This window comes from Humulus lupulus, chromosome 3 (genome assembly GCF_963169125.1).
Source record: "Humulus lupulus chromosome 3, drHumLupu1.1, whole genome shotgun sequence".
Lineage (NCBI taxonomy): Eukaryota > Viridiplantae > Streptophyta > Magnoliopsida > Rosales > Cannabaceae > Humulus > Humulus lupulus.
In genome coordinates this window covers 212,099,514-212,117,841 of record NC_084795.1, presented here as the reverse complement: position 1 = coordinate 212,117,841, position 18,328 = coordinate 212,099,514, and the positions used below count along the sequence as shown (strand labels likewise).

At 34.2% G+C, this 18,328-nt stretch overlaps 1 pseudogene; it reads right to left on the bottom strand.

The window, feature by feature from the left end:
* Positions 1 to 12,537: 12,537 nt before the first annotated feature.
* LOC133823402 (peptidyl-prolyl cis-trans isomerase FKBP62-like) lies at positions 12,538 to 16,118 on the bottom strand (annotated as a pseudogene).
* Positions 16,119 to 18,328: the final 2,210 nt, after the last annotated feature.

Here is an 18,328-nt window from a genome sequence, read left to right as displayed (position 1 = left end):
AGTGAGAAGAAGTCATTGAGGGCCCCCACAGATCGACAAGATTTATCTTAGACACAGTACAGTATTCACAAAATCTGAGTTTCTCCACTTTGTCTCCACACAATTGCTCTTGTTTTTCTAATTCAATGAGATCTCTTTCACTAACATGTCCTAATCTCATGTGCCATAATTTAGTGTTTGAGAGATATTTTCCTATTATAGTAGCTGCATAACCAATTACTAAGTCACCTTCTAGAGAGTATAGGCCATTCTTCTTTACTCCTCTCACAACAACCATGGAACCTTTACTCACTTTCAGAATCCCATTTTCTCCTTTAAATACATATCCTTTCTTGTCCCATTCTCCAAGAGAAATAAAATTCCTCTTAAGTTTTGGTACATGTCTAACATCTTCAAGAAGTCTTTCAACTCCATCATGAAATCTGAATCTTACTGAGCCTATTCCTTTGGTTTTTCAAGGTTGATTGTTTCCTAGAAATACTGATCCTTCTTCTTGTTCAATAAACTCTTATCTGAGGATTCATAACCATCATGTGCAATAGCATAATTCCTTGAATCATTGTTTCTCTCATTGTTGAAACTTCCTCTCTGCCTGTTTAGAAAAAATCTTCTAGTGTGCCCCCCCTTTCTGCAATGATAGCACCTGATGTTATGAACATTCTCCACCATTTCAACGACTATTTCCACTGTTGTTTCTGTGCTGCAACTTTGATCAGACTACTTGTCTTCTTGTAGTTGGATCTCCAAGTTTTTGGAATGCTCCAAATTCTACTTGAGCATCCAAATCTAGGTCAATACCAGCAAAAACATCCCTGAACAAAGTTCTAGCACCATGCCAAATGTGCCCGAAGAAGAAGAGCAGAGCAAACGAAGCATGTCCAAAAGTAAACCAGCCCCTCGGACTGCTACGAAAAACACCATCGGATTTCAAAGTAGCACGATCTAATTCAAAAATTTCACCTAATTGTGCAGGATCACTATAACTGATTCCATTGAGTTCACCGCCATAGAACTCAACAGTTACACCTACTTGTTCAACACTATATTTTGATTCTGCCCTTCGAAAAGGAACATCGACTCTAACAATTCCGTCTCCATCTACCAAAACAACCGGAAATGTTTCAAAAAACGTAGGCATACGACGTAAAAAAAGTTCACGCCCTTCTTTATCTTTAAAGATAGGGTGTCCTAACCAACCAACAGCTATTCCATCCCCGTTGTCCATTGAGCCCGCTCTGAATAATCCCCCTTTTGCCGGATTATTGCCGATGTAATCATAAAAGGCTAGTTTTTCTGGAATTTTAGACCAAGCTTCAGATAAACTTTGATTTTCGGCTAGCCCAGCACTAACTCTTCGATATATTTCTTGTTGAAAGTATCCTTGATCCAATTGATAACGAGTGGGCCCAAATAATTCAATCGGGGTAGTTACCGAACCATACCACATAGTTCCAGCAACTACAAAAGCTGCAAAAAAGACCGAGATCTTTTAGCCCCTTATCGCCGTGGAGGAAAAATAGGACTCTTCAGGGGTGCTGGAGTAGGTAAAACAGTACTCATTATGGAATTGATCAACAACATTGCCAAAGCTCATGGGGGCGTATCCGTATTTGACGGAGTAGGTGAACGTACCCATGAAGGAAATGATCTTTACATGGAAATGAAAGAATCTGGCATAATTAATGAACAAAATATTGCCGAATCAAAAGTGGCTCTAGTCTATGGTCAGATGAATGAACCACCAGGGGCTCGTATGAGAGTTGGTTTAACTGCTCTAACTATGGCGGAGTATTTCCGAGATGTTAATGAATCAGACAGATTAATATCTGAAAGAGGTTGACAATAAGTTCTTTCAAAATTGACTATTTGTCCCCCTGTTAGAAGTATTCCAGAAATGTTCAATTGTTCAAAAAATAGTCTAATAATTATTTCTAATTATTTTTAAATGGCCCAATTCTATTTTTATTTTTATTTTTTTGCCCTAATTTTTTTTAAATAGTCTAATTATATGAATTTATAGTTATATATATTTTTACAATTGGAATTGATTTATTTTCATTTAATTTATAACATAAATAAAAATCACAAAATTTATACACTTAGAATTAAAATTCTTATAAAATTAAATATTTATACATTAACATAATTGTTAAGTAAAATCACCTAATCATCCATATATACATTCACATAATTGTAATTAAGTAAAATAGCCTAAACATTTATATATACATTCACATAAAACTAAAAGTATGTATAAACAAAATAGCCTTACTAATAAATTTAAGTCATTAATCGACTTAACTATTCTTGTTGGATTGGCAAGATGTCCTCCCGACCATTGGCGACAATTTGGTTACAAGTAACTTTGTCATTTAGTTCATTCTATGAAACAAACCAATGACAGATTAAATTAGTAACTTGTAACAACACTTAATTTTTTTTCTACTTTGATTTAAAACACTTACAACTCTTTCTTCAATTTTTTTGTCCAAATTATCTTCGACAAGAGTCTTCTTCGTTTCTCGCGCTCTTATCCAAATTTCATATCCCTCTACATCTTCCACTCCTTGTTCTTTTTTCTAGGACATCCAACATAATTGAAGTTTAATTATTAAATTTTCCTAAGTCTAACAAAATTTCGGCAGAATAACAACTCCATTTTAACATCTCCAAAAATTTAAAAACTTGTAAATAACACACAAAATATCTCGACATAGTGTGCGAATTGAAAAAGGAAAACAATTAATAAAATCTATAAAATATTGGCAGAGTTTCTTTTGTTTTTGTAGCATATCCCAATTTTATAATTATATATAAATTCAACATAAAGAAACACAAAATCAACACACATAATTCCATCCTTATATCACCGCCAACAACAAATTTCTCAGAACCTACTTCACTAAAGTAAAACATGCATGATTTAACTCTAATTTTATAAATAAATATTGCAATAGTAATAAATAAAATTTAAAGATTACTTACCTCCAATATTACTCTTGAAGTCACCCAAAATCAATACCAAATCGGCAACTAAATCAACAATCCTACTAAAAAGCTTAAACAAAAACAAATAAAAATCAATTACATAATTAATTAAACTAGTTACATAATCATCAAACAACATATCAAGCTAGCTAGTTATAGAAAATAAAAAACAAATGTCACTAACAATCCAAACATTTCAAGTTCTAACATTGGCAACAACATTACCTATCGAAGCTATGTTTAGAAATTTGAATAGCAAGTCACAGCAATTTTTAAATTTTACTAATATATATAATTAATAACAATATATAAAATAACAAAAAATATAACACAAATATACTAAAAAATAAGTATTAAATTCGGAATAATATAAAAAAATTAACACAAACAAAGTTTTAAGGTAACAAACCTTCTTTGATGCTCAAAATAACATCTAAGTCAATATTAGCAACTCTAAAACCTATATATAATAAACACATTATATCTATAAGAAAAAAAATCTGAAAATAATGTAGAAAATAAAAAAAAATCATACAAACAAAGATTTAGTGATTCATACATTTTTTGAAGCTCAAGAACACATTTTATTAATGTAAGAAAACCAGTCAAAGTCCAATAACAATACCAATTTTCGAACCCTAAAAATACCCACCCCCAAAGACTTTATTTTCTCCCTCAAAAATAAAAATGGAACTAATATTTCTGTTTTTAAGTAAGAAAAATAGTTTCAAATGGTAAAAAAAAACATAAAAAGGGTATATTTAGTGAAACCCTCGTGGGAGTATGATAACAATAGAGGTTTTCTAGGTTTGGCGTTTGAGATTTTCGCTTCAGAGAGACGAATGAGGCGAGAGTTATATATTAAGGGTATTAAAACTCTTTTACTTCGGTTCTTATATAAAAACCGAAGTAGAAAGTACCCTTTCTACTTCAGTTTTTATATAAGAACCGAAGTAGAAAGTACCATTTCTACTTCTGTTTTTATATAAGAACCGAAGTAAAAGCCTTCAGGGCCGCGTTTGGTTTGCTCCACTTTTCATAAAAACCGAAGTGAAAAGCCCCAATATAGTGTGCAAACCAAACATGACCATTGCTCATTTTCTATTTTAACTTCATATTTTTATGAAACCGAAGTAATAGTCTATTTTTATGTTCTACCATTCCCAAAAGCGAAGTAAAAACCCATTGAAAGGCTTTTACTTCAGTTTTTTTATATTCTATGTGTAAAAAACGAAATAAAAGCCTATATTTCTAATAGTGATTTCTGCCTCTCTCCCTCACCATTAACCAAGATCTTGGTTCCTTCTTTTCATTCAATTCCTTTGAATTCAATGCTGCCTCTACTTCATCAAGAGACAAAGAATCTCTTCCAAACAACAAATTTTCCATGAAATGAGCATAAGCCTTGGCAGATAACATAAAAGTAATAAGGCCTGATCTTCATCTTCTATTTTAACATCAATTTTTTTCAAATCAAGAATTAACTTGTGAAAAACATCCAATTGCTCTTCAGCATGTTTACCTTCTTTCATCTTAAAGGAATATAGAGCTTGCTTTAGATAGAGACGATTTACCAGGGATTTTGTCATGTACAGACCTTCAAGTTTTGACCAAACTCTTGCTGTTTTTTCTCCTTCAAAACTTGTCGAAGCACTTTGTCTCCAAGACTCAGAATAATTGCTCTGTGAGCCTTATCAAGAAGCACCTTCTTGTCATTCTCCTCCATTTTCATGTCAAGATTGGATTCTCCCTTAAGTGTTTTATCAAGTCCCTGCTGAACAAAGAGTGCCCTCATCTTTAATCACCACAATCCAAAATCATTTAATCCAATGAATTTCTCTACTTCATACTTGGCTGAAGTCATGTTTGATAGCTCCACGCTTACCGCACTAATTTGTTGTGAGAAATTTGATTAGAAATCACCACAAATTAGACAGCTCTTATCTAAGATTTAATCTACTCAAACACATACCAATTTGATTAAATAGTAAATCATAATCAAAGAACACAATACCAAGATTTACGTGGTTCAATTCAAAGAGACAAAGTATCTCTTGGTCTACATCCACAGGCAGCCACTATTATTAATCAATAATTTCTCTACAAGAGTACAAATCTTACTTCTCTCAAGTTAGAGATCTCACTCAGCTCACAAGAGAATTTTACAACAAGATTTTTTTTCCGTAATTGGACCAATAACTAACAATCAATTTAATAGATTGTTTATTTGAAAAAACATATATATTACTGAGTTCTAAGTGAGGATAGTTTTTTATTTTTCAGAAAAACAAAAAAATTGACTAAAAACAAATGAAGGAGTCGTTTTTTACTATTGAAAATTAAGGGTTATTTTTAAAAAAGAAGTTGAAGAAACTTAGTGTTAAACTTGATATTTACTTTAAACTGAGGGTGCCAAAATAATAATTTTCCTTAAAATATTATAAATTAGAATAATCAATGCATCTAATATATCTTGTTAATTACCATCGTCATTTTTCCAGTATAATTATATTCTAAAACTGTTTTGATGTTACATAATAACGTGCTCTCGTAATCATGCACACACATATATCTATATATATATATAAATGTTTGGAGGAACTACAGATCCTAGCAATCTAAAAAATTGGATGGTAGAGAGATGGGTTCGAGGGAGCAACTCAACCAAATTAGTCATCAAAATGGCAACGGTACTGTTGTTTCCTCTTTTCTCTGAGTTGCTCGAGATGTTCGTATTGCGGAAATGAAGAAATCAAGAAAGAATTTTATTGATTGTTAAAAAATAAAAATTACAGAACAGAGTACAATATATATAGCACAGTAGAAGTCGGTTAACAGACTTAACCGATATTCTTAACAACCCAAATAACTAATCAGTACTGTAATAAAACAACTAACAACTAAAGATAACAGCTGAATACATATAACCAATTAACTATATTCTTGTTAGCCCCCCCTCAAGATGGACTGTATAGATTATATACAGACATCTTGATGATGTGGGAATTGAGAGTGGTAGATGGTAAAGGTTTAGTAAAGGCATCTGCAAGTTGTAGGTTGCTTGAAACAGGGATAAGGCGAATAGTTGAGTTGTTAATTTTGTCACGAATGAAGTGGCAATCAAGTTCTATATGTTTAGTTCTCTCATGAAATGTGGGATTGTTGGCAATGTGTATTGCTGACTGATTGTCACAATAAATGAAAGCTGGCTTAGTTTGTTGTAGTTGCAAGTCGTTGAGGAGGTATTGAAGCCATGTGATCTCGCTCGTAGTTGCTGCTAGGGCCCTGTACTCTGCTTCGGCAGAGCTTTTAGAAATAGTAGGTTGTTTCTTGGTCTTCCAGGATATTAGGCAATCTCCTATGAAGATACAAAAACCGGTTGTGGAGCGTCGTGTGATGGGACAGGAAGCCCAATCAGAGTCGGAGAAACCTCTGAGATGTAAGGAAGAATCTGGTGAATAAAGTAGACCTTGTCCGGGACATCCTTTGAGGTATCGAAGCAGATGGTTTAATGCCTGTAAATGTGTGCTTCGTGGGTTTGTCATGAATTGGCTTAGACAATTCACTGCATATGTGATGTCCGGTCTCGATAGGGTCAAGTATAAAAGTTTTCCAATCAGCTGACGGTATGAGGAAGGATTAGTAAGAGGTTCCCCCTGTTGATCATCCAATTTCATTCGCGGATCCATGGGTGTTTTTGCTGGTTTGCAGCCTGCATAACCCGTGTCTTCAAGTAATTGAATCGTGTACTTGCGTTGAGAGAGAAACAGACCATCTTTTCCTTTGGCTATTTCAAAGCCAAGAAAATATTGTAAGGGTCCTAGAGCCTTGAGCTTAAATTTCTGATGTAGAGAAGCTTGAAGCTGGTGTAAAGTAGCAAGATTTGGTCCAGTTAGAACTATGTCATCGACATAAACGAGAAGAGCAATGAACTGATCATTTGTGCCTCGTGTGAAAAGAGTATAATCTGCCTGGGATTGTTTGAACCCTTCTTGGAGTAAAGCCTCGGATAACTTTTTGTACCATTGTCTGGATGATTGTCGAAGTCCATAAATTGATTTGTGAAGTTTGCAAACCAGGTTCGAATCTGTAGACAAAGAAGATGGGAAAGTTAGTCCTGGTGGCAATTGCATATAGACCTCTTCATTGAGGTCACCATTTAAGAAGGCATTGTTAATGTCGAGTTGCAACATATGCCATTGTTTCACAGTGGAAACAGCAAGGAGTAACTTGAATGTGACCATTTTGGCTACTGGGGAAAACGTATCAAAGAAGTCAAGTCCTTCTTGTTGCGTGTATCCTTGAGCTACAAGGCGAGCTTTGTGCCGTTCAATGGATCCATCACTGTTAAATTTGATCTTGTATACCCAACGGCAACCAATTGCTCTTTTGCCTGGTGGGAGTGGAACAACAGACCAAGTCTTGTTGTTACTAAGGGCAGTGAGTTCTGTGTTCATGGCATCTAGCCATTGGCTAAATTGTGTTGCTTGTTGGTATGTCTGTGGTTCCTTTTGAGAAGTAACTGCAAGGATAAAAGCCTTGTAAGAATCTGTAGACAAAGAAGATGGGAAAGTTAGTCCTGGTGGCAATTGCATATAGACCTCTTCATTGAGGTCACCATTTAAGAAGGCATTGTTAATGTCGAGTTGCAACATATGCCATTGTTTCACAGTGGAAACAGCAAGGAGTAACTTGAATGTGACCATTTTGGCTACTGGGGAAAACGTATCAAAGAAGTCAAGTCCTTCTTGTTGCGTGTATCCTTGAGCTACAAGGCGAGCTTTGTGCCGTTCAATGGATCCATCACTGTTAAATTTGATCTTGTATACCCAACGGCAACCAATTGCTCTTTTGCCTGGTGGGAGTGGAACAACAGACCAAGTCTTGTTGTTACTAAGGGCAGTGAGTTCTGTGTTCATGGCATCTAGCCATTGGCTAAATTGTGTTGCTTGTTGGTATGTCTGTGGTTCCTTTTGAGAAGTAACTGCAAGGATAAAAGCCTTGTAAGAATTGGCTAAACGAGTGTAAGAAAGAAATTTATTAAGAGGATGAGGAGTAGAAGATTGATCTTGAATGGAAGAGTAACATTCAAAATCTTTGAGATAGCTTGGTTGTCTAGTGAGTCTGTTTGTTCTTCTGGGAGGTGCAGCAGGTTCCCCAGGTGGGCTGTTGATAGGAGCAGCGGGAGTTGGTTGGATGCTTGGTGCAGTAGAAGCTGAAGCATTATCACTTGGAGACTGTAAGCTTGGTTCTGCAGGGTTAGCTTGGTGTGTAGGGTAATCATTTATAGGAGTATTAGTGATAACAGAAGAAGGTATAACAAGATCTGTAAAAGGATCAATGTTAGTGATAGTATCATTTAGTTTATGAAAAGGATAAATGTTTTCATGAAAAACAACATTTCTAGATGTGAAAAACTGTTTAGAGTTGATGTCATAAAGTTTGTAACCTTTTACTCCCTGTGGATATCCCATAAACACACAAGTGCGAGCTCTAGGAGCAAATTTAGTTCTATGTGCTGTGAGAGTGGAAGCAAAAACTAAACAACCAAAATTTCTCAAATAACTGTAGTCGGGTTCTTTTTTAAACAACAGTTCAAAAGGAGAACGATTTTTCAGGTTAGGTGTGGGGGTTCTATTGATGAGAAAGGCAGCAGTCATTATACATTCTGTCCAGAATCGAATAGGGATATGAGCTTGAAAGCAAAGAGCCCTGGCCACATTCAGTAAATGCTGATGCTTTCTTTCAGCAACAGCATTTTGCTCAAGAGTTTCAACACAAGAAAAATCATGTAGAATACGATGTTTCTGGAACAATTCTTTGAAAATAAGTTCAGGAGCATTATCTGATCTGAATTTCTTAATCATACAGTTAAATTGATTCTGTACATAAGATACAAATTGAGAAATAATATTCAAAGCATCAGATTTATGTGTCAAGAGATAAGTCCAAGTGAATCTTGAATGATCATCAACTAAAGTAAGAAAAAATCTGTGTCCAGAATGTGAAGTAATGTGGTATGGTCCCCAAATATCACAATGTATTAGATCAAAGACATTACAAGCAAAGTTATTGTTGTTAGGAAAAGGAAGTCTTTTCTGTTTTGCCAAGGGACACACATAGCAAGGGGAATCTTTGTGTAAAATAGCAGTGTTACAATTCAGTTTATTTCTAAGTAAATGTAAGTACTTATCAGAAAGATGACCAAGCCTAGAATGCCAAACATCAGCACTTATAGAGAGAATAGTAGAATCATTAGCTGTGGAATCAAGTATGTAGAGGCCATTCTTGGATTCACCTTTTCCAATCATCCTCTTGTGGATGGTGTCCTGTATGATGAAATAATCAGTAAAGAATTTGACATAAAGGGCATTTTGATCAGTCAGACAACTCACTGATATGATATTGTATTTAAAAGTTGGCACATATAAAACATCATTTAGTGTTATATGGGGTGAGATAACAACTGAACCACTTTTATTGACCAATAATTTTTCATTATTAGGCAGCAGGAGTCTAGTGGGAGTGACATTGCAGATAAATTGAAAGAGCTTGATATTAGAACAGATGTGTCTTGTTGCTCCTGAATCTAAGATCCAGGATCCATTGACAGGAAAAGAAGATATATTGGAGAGTATGATACCTGTTGAAGTGTTAGGGTCTGAGGTGGCCATACCAGATTGTTGCACAGCAAGTAAGTTCAGGAGTTGCTGATATTGCGTTGGGGTGAGTTGAGGGAGAAGTGTTGGACTGTCACTAGCAGCAGCTCCAGTTTCACTGCTGGTTTGAATTTGGTTTGCCATTGCATCTGTCCCTTTAGTTGGCTTGTTGTAACCAGGAGGGTATCCATGTATTTTGTAACACTTTTCGATGGTGTGACCATGAATATTGCAGTGAGTGCAAAAAGGTCTATTCCTCTTCTGTGGATATGACCTGTTTCCATTCGAATCTGATTTGCTCGAATTGTTCTTGTCACCTTGGAAGGCAAAGGCCATACTCGGGTTTTGATCAGCTGCAGCATTCGAGTTTTCTCTCTGGTTTTCTTCTTGAGTAACCAGATGAAACACTCTATTAACTTCGGGCAGAGGATCCATGAGGAGAATGCTGTTCCTAACTTGTGAGTAAGAATCTGATAAACCCATTAGGAATGACATGATGTATTCCATGTGGTAGTGTTCTTGGAGCTTCTTGACTCCACCACAGGTGCAGCTATTGCAAATGCAAGAGGGCCGGTATTGAGATAATTGTTCCCAAATAGTTTTCAATTTGGTGAAATACATGCTAATGCCTTGGGTATCTTGATTCAGATTCATCAAGCTTTTTCTTAAATTGTATATGTGTGGCCCATTCTTTTGATGAAACCGAACCTTCAGATCATTCCATATAGCTGCAGCAGATTCGTCATACAAGATACTAGAGGAAATTTCTTTAGACACAGAATTCAAGATCCAAGAGATGACAATATTGTTATTTCTAAGCCAGGCATTACACAAAATAGGATCAGTAGGAGAAGGTTTAGAAATCGAACCATCCAAGAACCCGAGTTTGTTCTTGACCGAAATCGCCAATTGCATTGCTCTACTCCACGACATGTAATTATCTTGTCCCGTGAGGAGTTGAGAAACCAGTACATTACCTGGATTGTCGGCATGGTGAAGATAATAAGGATCTGATGGATCTTCCAGGGGATTCCTTTGTTGAACCATCTGTTGAGCTTGATTTCGTTGCACGATCGGAGTGACAGATTCTTCGATTGTGGTTTGAGCAGAGTTGTCTCCGATTGCAGCGGGACTTGGCTGATTTTCATTTGACATCTTGGAATGAGGAAGAACACTTGATCAGAAAGCAGAGGACACAGAGCTGGGAAGATCGCCAACTCTGTTGAAGAGAGCGCTGGAGAAGAAGGTGACACAGCGAAGATGGAGGTGAATTCTCAAGATCGGGGGAAAGCTTTTCTTTCCCGCTCTGATACCATATTGCGGAAATGAAGAAATCAAGAAAGAATTTTATTGATTGTTAAAAAATAAAAATTACAGAACAGAGTACAATATATATAGCACAGTAGAAGTCGGTTAACAGACTTAACCGATATTCTTAACAACCCAAATAACTAATCAGTACTGTAATAAAACAACTAACAACTAAAGATAACAGCTGAATACATATAACCAATTAACTATATTCTTGTTACGGCTCATTTCAAATCCCATTTTTCCATTCTTCTATACTGACGAAGCTCAAAATTATGCAACTCATCATGATGACATTAGTAGTTGCCATCATCAAGATCTTGATCAAGTAAGAAAAACATATTTCTTTATTTATATTTATATTTATGGGCATAAATGTCGATAGTTTATTTAATAAATTAATATTGAGAGTCCATGAAGAAGATGATGAGAAGGTGTTGATTTACTCAGAGCAAGATCTGAAGCAATACTACTCTTCATCAGAAACTGTTATTAGTGTTTCTCATGTTCGTTCTCAGTCTTACAAAGTAAGTCGAAAAAGTAGTACGAAACAACGAATGAAATGGACTCAAGATCTTCATCACCGGTTTGTGGAATGTGTGAATTGCCTTTGGTGGTGCTGAGAGTAAGTAATTATTGGCTCAAATCACCATATTTTAATTATTATTGTTGTTGTTCGGTAACAATTAAAAAAAATAATTTTTTATTTAATTAATTAAAAATTTGATAATTAAACATAAAATATGTTTGGTAACTCTATTTTTATTTATTATGTTTTTAAATTTTAATTAAAATTTTAAATACACTTTCAAAAAAAATTTAAACAGTCTTCAATTTTTTCTTTTTTTTTTCCTTTCTCTTCTTCAAATCAACATATCATATTGTTAAACAAAAAATAAAAATAAAAGTAATCAAACGCATTTATTATTTTTTTTTAGAAACAAAAAACAAAAATAGTTACCAAACATATTTTTATTTTCTAAAAATAAAGAAACATAAATAAAATAATATTTCTATTTTTGTGTTTGAAAAATTCAAAAAACAAAAATTTTACCAAGCGGACCCATTATTATTATTATTTTGTTTTTGCTATAATTATAATATAAAAGACCATGAAATATACTTTTTATTTTTTTTACTTTGAGGTTAAATGTAAAATATTATATTCAACATTTCGAAAGAAAACGTGGAAATTTTTATAAATATGGTTTTTTTTATTTAAAAACAAATTTATAAAAATAAGGACTTACAAGGGTTGTCTTTGGTCAAATTTTTGTTTTTAAATTTTTTAAACTCAAAAATAAAAATATTTTGGTAATTTTTATTTTTATTTTTTGTTTAAAAAATAAAAAATAAATAACATATTTGGTAAACATTTTTTTGAAATTTTATTTTTTATTTTCATTTTTTAAACTAAAAAATAAAAATATTTTTTGTGACCACGATTTATTAATTTAAAATAAAAAAATAAGAAAATTATAGAAAAAAAGGTAATATTAATAATATTCAAGTAATCTCAAATTTCAAAACTGAATATATCTATCCATGAGATAACACAAAATCAATAAAGTCTACAAAGTAAAATAAAAACGAATGAACTCATAATTGTCCAAACTTAAAGTAAAGTATTAAACGAGTCATAACAATCAACTAATGTATTTACTCAATCTCACTATCGTCGACTAGATCTCCATATATGGTCAACAATTTCATCACGAACATGAGCTATTTCACGTATATGAGTTCTAGAAATACTGAACTCTACACTATTAGTCAAAGTTTCATCCGTGCTTTGTAAAGTAGTGGCATGTACTTCAGAATTTCCTTCACCTCTATCAAAATATACATCTGCTTCTGCATTTGTCCTTATAAAATTGTGAATCCCACATCAAGCAATGACAATGAACTTTTGTACTCTTAGGTCATATGAAGGCATTTGCTTTAGGATTGAAAAATGGGCCTTCAACACACCGAAACACCGCATGTGTTTCTTTGTTTGCCCTTTTCATCTTGGAAACACGAATAATAGTGTTCTCTATTCCTGAAAATATTCAAGAAGAGATGGAGACTTCACCTATTATCTGGGTCAATCTCAAAGGCCTTCTTGATATCAATCTCTGCCAAGTCCAAGTCAACCTGTTGAATATATGCTTGAGCCCTTTTGTACAGTGCTTTCACATTCTTACTGTCAAGTTCTAAAACCTTTGTACAAAGTTTCTCTGCTTGTTTGTAGTCTTTAAGTTTTATTTTGCAGGCTGCATTGTTGAGATTACAGGTGATTTTCAGCACCTTTGCTTGCTGCTTCTCCTCATCACTGAAGGAAGAATCATATTCAATGAAACTCACGGCATGTTGACCAATGTAAAGGGTGATAGTATTAGTGCCTGATTAAGGGGTTGTAGAGAAAGAATATTGTTGAAACTAGTTATGCAATACCTTCTCATATGTTTTTGAGGCTCTTTCATATTTACGAGCCTTGAACAAGGCATTACCCTCTTCCTTCTTCTTCCCTGCGGATTCAATCTTCTCTGGTGTGCTCATATCCCAAAATTCTTTTTCCTGCACATCAAGCAAATCTCTCAGTGTCATTGTGAAGACCCCATGGATTCCTCCCAAAACAGCAGCAGAAACATTGGTATAGCAACCAGAGAGCAAATGGCACCCACCTTAACAAAAGAGACCAGCTCAATCTCATAGTAAACATCAGAATTAGCAGGAACAACAGCCAAGTCCTATGATGAATCAGATGAGCCAAAAGCATACTCTGGGTTAATTGTAACCAGAGAAACTTCCCCTTTCTTCATGTTCTTCACAGCTCAATCAAGACCATCAATTACTTGCTCTGAAAATGAAGTGCATGCATCCAAACAGTTAGTTCCAATAGTTTTCTTTCATTGCTACAAACTGGTATAGTGTCTTGATAATATGCCATTTACCTTCATCAACTTTGAACTCGTATGGCTTCTCATCATCATGGCCCTTTTGAGTAAGCACAGTCCCATCATGTAATTTTCCAGTAAGTTTCACTGGTGAAAAGAGTAAGTTCAGTAACATCATAAGTTTATTATAACCCAAAATGAATCAACTTTCATTTCACCTTACCTTGAACAAGAGTCCCATCATTAGGACGATCATATCCCTCACCCTCCTTCAAGGTCTTCTTCAAGACTCTACTATTTTTGAAAATATCAGTAACAGTCTTCTAAGAGACCAACTCAAGAGTTATCTGAAGAGTGGCATTAGGAGGCGCAGCACCTTCCCCAACAACAACAGGTTTTCCCACCTCACCAAATCCATCTGTAGATTTAATAAGATCAATACAGGGAAGCACAAAGTTGAACAAAGAGACAAACTAACAAATCTCAATTATTAAAATACATGTATGCAATCGATGAGAATCTTACTCACATTTTGGCTTCACTGTGTCAACAAGACCTTTTCTCCCTTCTTCATTGTTTTCATAGCTTTGGCCAAGGCAGGGCAGAAATAGCCTGTAAGAAAACAGTCTTGAGACCAAAAATGGAAAATGGATCGTACCATCCCCAACAGTGAACTCTACTCCATCCGATTTTGAAATTAAAGTCCCGTCTTCCAGTCGAACTTTGTAGTTAACTGCAATGAAAACATAATTATTTTAGTAACCCACATCTTCAAATTGAATATCTAATACAAGATAGTACAAAAAAATGTTAGATAACATTACCAAATACTTCATCCAGGTCTTTTGGGTTCTCCCATTTCTCTCCTCCAACTAGTATTTTCTTGAAAATTCCACCATCTTTGCATATGTCCTTGACACTGGTCCAAGAAAGTAACTCCACATCAAATTGAAGAGTAGCATTGGGAGGAATGGTGGGAGGAGAACCAGACTCGCCATAAGCTAGCTCAGGAGGTATGGTGAATATGAAATTTTCACCCTTCTTTATGGTTTCAATTCCTTCATCCCATCCCTTGATCACTTGTCCTGAACATGATTACAGTATAAATAAATGAAACAAAGAAACTAGCCTTGACTGAATTATGCTCATGCATCTACAATGTAAATCTAATGATAAGGACAAATTGATGAAACTATTATGACACTCAATAAGGATTCTGAAAAGCATGTGTAGCCAAGAAAGAAGGAAAAATAAGAATAAATGTCATCATTGTCAGATTATGAAATTGAAAGCAACCTGTTGGTGTTCTGGAAGTGGATAGACATCACCAAAAATTGTTACCCTTGCATTTGACAATCCACTCCATCCAGGAATCTGAGAATTCGTAATTGTCAATAAAATCTATAGAGATACAAAAACATGCCTAAATCCATAGACACAAAAAAGTCAATTACTACCTACATAACTAGGGTGCACCTTGGGTCTGCTAGCAAATTCTGTGTGTGGATGGCCAATGGAGAAAATGAAAATATAGGATCTGAGAAGTATCATAAAATGAAATGAAAAGCAAAGACAATCCAAAAATACAAAATTAATGTACGGTCTAAGATACAAATCATGACATATGTGAAAAGAAATTTTTAGCCCAATTGAAAGCTCCACCAACTCACTCAACCCATGAGAGAACAAAGTCGAAAAGTAAGATCCACCCACATAAAAAAAAGCAAAACAAACAAAAACCCAGTTGCCAAACAGCCAGTAAAACCACAATGTAGAAATCCACAAATGTAAATGGAATCAGATTCAAAGAGTGGCAGCAAAACTTTATCACAGATCTACAATGGAGGAACAACCATAATGAAAGAAATATGTAATATATTTATATGATTGGATTGGATTGGAAGGGAGTGTACATTGAGTAAAGCAAAGGGATCAGGGCCAGAGAGGTCTTTGATCTGAAATTGAAATTTCCAAGCTTAAATCATCAATTCTCCTACATAAAGCACATGTAACAAGAGAGTAAGCACTTCATATTTACAGCAACATAATCTAATGTTCTGTCGAATGTGATGGATATGAGAGAGAGACAAATCAGATGAGAGAGGGAGAGAGAGATTTAAAAATAGATCATAGACGCATGAAAGAATGAGATGAAAATCATTCCTGAAGAAATCGGAGTAGAGAATAAACCTTGAAAGTCTGAAGAAGCAATTGCCATTGTTGAGCTAAGGGAGGAAGGCAATGGAGGAAGGCTCAGAAGCGTGAGGAAGGTGAGAGAAATGAAAACATGTTTCTTAAAATTTTAAAAGGATCAAAATTATGTTTTCAAAATTTAATTAATTTTGATTTTATTTTTAAAAAATAAAAAGCAAAAATGAATTACCGAACGTGTTTTCTTACTGTTTTTTCAGATTTTTATTAAATAAAATAATAAACAATTTTTTTAATAGTTACCGAATATGCCCAATATTATTAACTTTCTCAAATTAAAATTGGCATTTTAAACAATTAAGTTCAAATTATTATAACTTAATTATATAAACATTAACATATTGAAATTCTGATAAATGTGAGAACAAAGTCATATACAAGGTGTAATTTGCATCAAAATTACCTACTAAATTTAGTTAAAATACTCCCCCCCAAGCCTATAAATTTTCTCTTTCTAATGATTTTTTTATATGAGGTGTTAGGTCAAATAAATTTTTAAATTTAATGTTACAAAAATAATAATTTTTTATAATTATTTGTAAAGTAATTTATCCGACACACTTGACATCTATAAGACATAATATATCAATTATGTCAAGAATTTTACTTTGTAAAAAGAATTTATAAATCCATCAAAAAGAATTATAAAAAAAAAGACATTTCATGAATGACATCAAGAAACTATGTTTATATTAAATTTTATACCTATTTGTATTCTCTTAACTTTTAAAAATCCATTTTCACAAATTGAAGAAAGTAATTAACACTACTGATGCATTTATGAAAAGAAGAAACAAAACAAAAGATATGTGTTGCAAATTAATATATTCTCGAAATGAGTTTGGAAAAAAGAAAAATTCATGATGTTTTTGTATGAAAAAACTATAAGGAAATACAATACAAATAAAAATATAGGATTTTTCTTAGGTAGGGACATCACTTTTGTCCTAACTGTATGAGCGCTTTCTATTTTTGACATTTGGAGAAATTATAACTCACTATTTTGTTGCATGATTGCATATATTATAGTTATAAAAGGCGTCCCTCAAATTTTAGGGAAATTCTGAATAAATTATGGTGCGAATTCAGAGTTCAAACAGTCAGCTGCACACGTGTCTGATTTTTTTTTATAAGCGTAGAAAATTGTTACACTCAGATTTCGAGAATGGAGATTTTGATCTCGAAATTCAGGCTCGTAAGATGTAAGCTCGAAATAAGCATATTCATCTTGTAATCAGCATTGATGAGAAAGTGAAAGACAGTCTCGTTAAGTAGTAAATGCGAAAACTTTGGGATTGGTGAGTTCGGAAACTATGTAGTCTCGGAGGTGTTTCGAGACTATAAGTTAGGCTCGAAATTCTCAGTGTCAATATTTCAACACTTGTATAGAATCTTCTGATTCATTTCCTGTCCTCAGACAAGGAGATTCAAGCTGGAGTATTGTGAGCTCAAAGAAGATGGTTTTGTCAACATTACTTGTCGACAACAGAGGCGAACCGAGGTTATGAGCTCACAGTGGGTGAACGATCTCGAAGGCGTATGAGTCAAATGCCTACGCTCGTAAATTGTGTATGTACATATTTATTGTTGTAAAATCCCTACGTTTAAGGGATCTGATGTAATCTGTTACTAATCCCAAATATCATGGGATATAACTGCGTACGTAGCAATTAATGCATTTAATGGTATTATTTTAATTGATTTATATTATATCAACCCGAATTCTGTGGGAAGATATTTGGAAAACTCTATAAATAGAGTGGGATGATTCATTTGTAAGGACAGAGAAACCAATACTAGGAAAAATCTGTACAATTGCTTGCAGAAAGCCATCAGAGAATTCTAAGTTAATAACACAGACTCGTGGACTAGGCAGATTTTAACTGCTGAACCACATAAAAAAAAAGTTTCTATATTATTTTTTTCCTCTAGTATATTTAGTTTAATTGCTCTCCTTTTCTAAGTTGACAAAAAATGACACCAACATTTTGGTGCTTACATTGAGAGCTCTTAAACAAGACGTAAGACTATTTAGTAAAAAAGCCTCTCGAATCATCAATGGCCGCTGCGAGTAACCCCAGTACGGGTGAGCGACCAATGCCTAATATACTTGAGGAGTTGATTCCTCCTACTGAAGATTACCCACAATGGCCTGGAAAGCAGCCCATGGTGGATCTAGATCCTGAAGAAAGGAGTTATTCATCCAACTCTCGAGGGCCGCCTGCCCCCAGGCTTGATGAGGATATGTATTACAATCCTAAAAGATATGTTTCAATTATG